Source organism: Akebia trifoliata, chromosome 8 (genome assembly GCF_017979445.1).
Source record: "Akebia trifoliata isolate Shusen 1 chromosome 8, ASM1797944v1, whole genome shotgun sequence".
Classification (NCBI taxonomy): Eukaryota; Viridiplantae; Streptophyta; class Magnoliopsida; order Ranunculales; family Lardizabalaceae; genus Akebia; species Akebia trifoliata.
The window spans coordinates 15,406,903-15,414,076 of record NC_141382.1 but is presented as its reverse complement, the minus strand read 5'-3'; positions in this window follow the sequence as shown (position 1 = coordinate 15,414,076).

The following is a 7,174-nucleotide window of genomic DNA, read 5'->3' as shown; positions in this document are numbered from 1 at the left end:
ACTACCAAGCTCATATGTGGCATGGGATGCGAATGAGAATAGAATCACAACTGGAATCTAGGTTATTCATCTCTATCTTTACCAGTGAATTTGTAATGTAAAGGTGGTCGTATAAAAATGGTTTGTATATTTGGGAATCACATATACGCTTAATAGGCATAGACGAAGATGATTAATCAGTGATCACTAATAATCTATAGTAGTCGAACGTTCTGACATATCGAAAAGAGACCCATTTCTTACGGTCACGTCCAGCCTAAGCCGAATAAATGGTCAACCAAGCATGATAAGTGTAGCGACCGGCTACAAAATCAAAAACTAAAAATCAGAGAAGAATTATAACATCATGCCCTGACTGGGAGAGATCCAATCGTGAATTCCAACTCCCTAATTCTAATACTCCACCATAGTGTATTATGTATCTGTTGTTTTACTTTGATATATAAAATGAAATGCATGTTTAATGTTTCTATTTGGTCAATTAAATTTGTATATAAAGAAAATGTTATAGTGAGTAATACTGATCGATGTAATGTGAATTTTAAAACGTTTAGTTGCTCATCCCTGTCTAGATGTACCAGTTAATCATAATTTCTTCTGTAAAACTTTACTTATTTTAAAATGATTCAGTACGTTTATTCGTTCATGTTAGGAGAGGTTATTGGTAGAAATTGTTTTCTAATTTTTAGTTTCAGATTCAGAGCTTAGCGAGATAGGTATAGAGCACAAGTGAGGATCATCTGGTAGGTCCATTAGACAACCATAGTCCGTCACCTGGTGAGTATTGAGATTATACTCGATTTGTCCAAAAGTGTTATAGACTTGTGCTGAGCGTTAGGACTTTTGTTAGAGTGAGGAATTTTTGTATAATCTCGTATATAAATTTCTTCTTCCACACTCTGATCTATCGTTAGTTATTATATATATGCTTCTGCTGTTATTATATTTTGTATATATATGTAGGATAATGTATGTCGTTTATCAGGTGCAGGTTGAACGCCTTGAAATGCTAACATAAACAGATGAGACCATGCCGAAATTTCGAGGTGCCACCTAGTGCCTCGAGATCTGTCATGAGGTTTTGTGTTAGCGTTTGGCGGGGCGCCACACGTTACAGAAAAAATATAAGAGAACAATTAAAAAAAGTTAACAAATATGTATTATCCTATTGTAGACAAAATAGCTACATTTTAAATAAGTAATTATTGTGGATTACACACTTGGTATTTTAATGAATGATCAGTGGGTTGGAAATCTAACACATAAACCTAAAAGTTTCGTGTTTTAATCATTTCTAAAAAAAAAATATTTCTTAGAAAAAATTGGCCAAAACATAGTCCATTTGCAAAGATAGTAGAAATCCAGATTTGCATAGTTTATTTTAGAAGAACATATAAAATTTAATACCCATCCGATTTCGATGATTTTCCTATTTTGAAATATCTTTTTATCTTCTATCTAATCACTATATATATTCTAAAAATTAAAATTTATTAGAAAAATACAAATAAGATTTGATCTACCCAAATATTTAGAATAAAAGAAAAAATAACCACATTAATTCATTTTCTAAAAAATTTAATAAAACTAACCTAACATTCCTTTTGGATGATTCATTACATAGAATTCATAAATAAAATAAAAATAAATAAACCATCACATGTTTATTTAGGTTTTCACAATTTATCTTGACATAAATAAAAACTAAAATAAAAATGAAAAGTTCTAGAATCCGATTAAGGCACTTCCTCAGGATGAACATTTGAAAATTTTGAATAATCAACATGAGTAAAATCTCAACAGGTAGTACTATACTCACCCATGATTTAATCAAGATAATAATCATATCGAATAAATGAAGAATATTGTAAAACTCCTAATATGTAAGTGATAAAAAAATTAATAAAATAAATAAAATATGTTATTGAATGATAATTTATGCAAAAGTCTCACCCACATAATAGAGGACATATATTTTTTAGGTCATATGCCCACATAATATGAAGCCTTATGTGGGATATTTGGGCATTTTCTTTCAGGGTACTCTAACTCATTCTTATTTAATCAAGATTTTTACCAATCCGTAATGCCAATACAAATATATTATTTTTCAAATATCATTATCATGATCCATTTATCATTAACGATGTGGCGCCCCGCCGAACACTAACACAAATCCCCATGTCAGATTTCAAGGTACGAGGTGGCACCTCGAAATTTCGGAATGGTCTCCTCTGTTTATGTTAGCATTCCAAGGCGATTCAACCTGCACCTGATAAACGACATACAATCATGCATATAACAAACAAAATATAATACTAGCGGAAGCCTATATACGTCTAATAATGTTTAATAGATCAGAGTGCGGAAGAAGAAAAATTATATACAGGATTATACAAAATTCCTCACTCTAACAGAATTCCTAACACTCAAGACAAATCCATAAGACTACTTGGAGAAACTGACACCACTAGGGGGTATAGTCCTAGTACTTACCAGGTGACGGACTCTAGTTGTCTATCTGACCAACCAGGTGATCCTCATTCATTTTCTACACTTGTTTCGCCAAGCTTCAGATCTGAAACTAAAAAAATAGAGAATGAAGGGGTGAGTAACAATAGTTACCCAGTAAGGAAGCAACAATTTCTGCCAATAACCTCTCCTAACATGAACGAATAAACATACTGAATCATTTTAAAGTAAACAAAATTTTACAGAATAAACTACGATTAACTGGTACATATAGCCAGGGATGAGCAACTAAACATTTTAAAACTGACATCACATCAATCAGCATTACTCACTATAACATTCTCTTTTTATACAAATCTAATTGATCAAATGGAAACATTAAACATGCATTTCATTTTATATATCAAAATAAGCAACAGATACATAATACACAATGGTGGAGTATTGGAATTAGAGAGTTGGGATTCACGACTGGATCGCTCCCAATCGGGACATGATGTTACAATTTCTCTCTGGCTTTTAGTTCCTGATTTTGTGGCCGGTCGCTGCCCTTACCACGTTTGGTTGACCATTTATCCGGCTTAGGCTGGCCGTTTGACGTGACCATAAGCAATGGGTCTCTTTTCGATGTGTCAGAACGTTCGACTACTATAGATTGTTAGTGATCACTGACCAATCATCTTCGTCTATGCCTATCAGGCGTACATGTGATTCCCAAATATACAAACCATTCGTATACGACCACCTTTACATTACAAGTTCACTGGTAAAGATAGAAAGGAATAAACCCGGATTCCAGTTGTAACTCCACTCTCATACGCGTCCCATACCACGTATGAGCTTGGTGGTCCCTACCGTACATCCCAGGATAGTACACCACTCCGGATGATATGACGCACTATCCCTTCAGGCATTCACAAACTCTTTAACAGCTCACAAAATAGCTACATATGTATATTATTTTCATTTGAAAATAAAAAAGAAATTAACAATACAAGATTGAGAATAGATATCCAGTTTCCTACCATGCAAGTGTGGCCACCCGGCCTAAAATAAATAACATAACAGAGCGCCTCGCGCTAACAGAAAGTAAATAAACATGCAACCAGTAACATTATCCTTGGATATCCGTTCACCAACCTGCATACAACACAACAACGTAAAATGCAGACATCACCCCTCGGGTGTGACTCTGACATTTTACCGTTTCATACCCTTTTTCCCTTTTTTCGACTTTTACAGTTTTCAATCTCTTCATAAAATATCCATTTTCTGATATTCATCAACTCAATATGAGTTCATTGAATATTAAATCACATTTTTCAACTATAGAATTTATTTCTATCAATAATATTGAAAAAAAATACAAATTTCATATCAAAACGGGGTCCGAGCAGTGCACAAGACCCAATTTATGGCAATAACCCGTTAAAATACTCTACCCACGTATAATTTGTTAAAAATACAATTAAACATATCAAATATGCAATTTCTAGCGTGAATTTTGAAATAAACAAAGAATTCTATATTTCGGAAATACATCCAAATTTTTCCAATAAAATCCTAAATGCAATTTTCACAATCTATGATTACTAATAGAAATTGAGAGTTCCTTACAATCACTAGGCGATGGAATTGAAGCACGTGCGCGGAAATCGAGACGATTGGCACGAAAATCGAGGCGGACCGAACTTCGAAGCGGCTGATTTTCGAAACTGGCTTGGTGGTTTCGAAGATCTCGATGTACTCGTCTCTTCTCCCTTCTACGGCGAAAGACGGTTTGACCCCGAAATCGATGAAAACCGAGGTCGAAGTTACGAAAATCTCCGTATAAAAATACGGCTGATTTTTGACTATACGGGGTGAAAAAGACGAGAAAACGGAAGGAACTTGGTTGGGTTATGTAGAGAATGAGGCTGCGGACGTTTCTCCCTTCTGCGTCGGAAAGCGATTTGACCCCGAAACGGACGAAATCCGAGGTCAAAGTTTCGAAATTTCCGTATCCAAATACGACTGATTTTTGACGATATCGGGTGAAATAGAAAGTGAAATGAAGATAGGTTGGGTGGGTTTTGTAGAGAACGAAGCTGCGGACCTTTTTCTCTTCTGCGGTGATCGTCGAAAGTGAACCGTTTGCGAGAGATCTGAAGTGGAAAAATCGGAGGAAAAACAAATTTCTTTTTTTTTTCGTTTTTTTTTTCGCACTGTTTGGACGAGTGGGGAAGATGAGATTAAAAAAAAAAATTTAATATTATTTATATAATATTTGGGACGAATTCGGTATTTCGCCTATTGTTTTGATCGACGATAACTTGGTCATTCGGTTTCCAAAACTGACAAACGAATACTCTATTTCGCCTAATTTTTCATTCCGGATCTAATGGTATAGTCAATTTCTACAAATTATGTCTCCATCAAAAATTTACATTTTTGGCCTGACGTGACCCATAAACTTGATGTCGTTTTCGTTTTTGGCGATAATTCAACTTCCTGATCTCCAAAAATGACAAATAAATAGTCTATCTTGAATAATTTTTCGTTATGAACCCAATGGTGTGATCGAATTTTAAAAATTATTGCTCTAACAAAAAATCACTATTTTAGCCTGATCCGACCCGGTAATCGAGGATTTTGCAACTTTTATATTCGGACTCGCATTTAAGCGTGCTTACAGGCTAAACTATGTTTTTCGATCATTTTGAATCTAATGGTGAGGTCAGATTCTATTAAAAATGATCAAACAAGGTCCCACAGTTTTACCTTAAGTCCCACTTTCAAGATTTTCTTAAAATTCCACTATTTATTTTTCTCGAGATACGAATTAAAAATTCGGGGTGTTACAAACGAAATCTTCATATATAAATAATATATAAAAAGAAATATTTATAATTTTATCATTAAGACTATACTAATTTGTTAGAAACCTCGGCTATTATTGAGGGATTAAAAAAATAAAATTTTAAAAACCCTAGAGATATCTTCAAATTCTTGTTCACCTCACCCCACTTTAGAATACTTAGAAAAAAAATATCATTATTTGCTAAAAATATACTATCAGAGAAATCCTTAAAATTTCTATCTTCTAAAGTTGTTTGCTCTCAGACGAAACACAAAATTTCTTCATCTAATCAAAGTTTAAAATATATTTTATTTTTAGACCAAAATATTAGGTAAGTGGACACCTATACTTTTTATTGATCTTTTTGTTATAATGACGATATCTTGATTTTATAATAGTCTTAATCATATAGTTTACACCCATTTAAACTAAAATACTCTTTACTTTATCATGACAATTGATTATTGATTTTTGAATGACATGAAAATATCTTAAAGTTTAATATAATCAAGCACTATGATTAAAACACATGTTACATTTTGGATCAACATAAATAAGTTTCAGCGTAATAGGAAAGCGACACGTGGCATGAGAGTTTTACAAATTCAAAATTCCCAAAATTTATGAGATAAACATCAAATAATCATCCCATTTTCTCTCTCATAATTCAAAATTCAAAGAAAAATATTTTGAGATATCTTTTGAACTTTTAAAATAAATAAAAAAAAAATCATTTCTTGTTGGACCTCACATAAAAAGACTAAAATACATTTTTTTCAAAAATTTATTAACTTTTAACCAATAAGGCCATAACTATCACCAAATTATTTTTAAAAATTTATTATATAATATATCATGATAAAAATTATCACAAAGTAAATCATATAAAAAATAAAGAAAACAAAAAATATGAAAAGGACAAAATAATCCAAAAATCTTCTATCTTTTAAAATTTAGGAAATCTGATATATTTTGTAAAATTATATTCTAAGAAACTGTTATTTTTGGTCAAAATGAATTTTTGATATTTTAGTGCCTAAAAATACAAATTAACCAAATAGAAATGATAGTTACACCCTTAAACAAATGTTCGGTCCAAGTGTTCGTTACACCAAATTTCGATAAAATATTTGAAGTTGAGTATGATGCTTTACATATTAGAATTGATGTAGAATTTAGCCAAAAAAAAGAGACCAATTATTTTTTTTAGTGAGAAGTTGAATGATAATCGAAAACGATACTCGACATATGATGTCAAATTTTATGCTATCATTTAGGTGAAATCGCCTTGACCACTTCTTCACTAAATAATGAATAGGGTCCAATTGGTAAATTGGAAATTTTTTAAAAATTGAAAGTCGCCACCTAATTTAGGTTTAAGAATCATAGATAACTCCGAAATAGACCAGGTTGGTACACAAGTTAGAGAAATAAATAAGGGGTCAAATTATAGGTTTCAGAAGGTATTAGGCACCGAACCCGCCCGATCAAGATGATCAGTCTCTACTATAATCCAAATTATCATACGGTCGACATGCAAAGATTAAAATCAAACTAGGGTCCAATCATCATCAATTTATATCGAATGTGCTAAATAAATCTTATGACTAATATTCCCCTAGATATTACATGATTCATTGAATTTCACGCAAAAATAGAAATATTTGAAAAAATGTTAAATTTATCTCATGTTCTAAAGTTCTTGTGACAATACTCTTCAATTAAAAATCCACATACACACATATTTTCTCAATTGATTAAAATAAGAATTCATGAAAGTTTTTCAAATTGGAAAGTTATGAATGTGAAATTTCTAAATTGGCAATTTATTAACTTTTCAAATTGGGAATGCAAAATTATCCA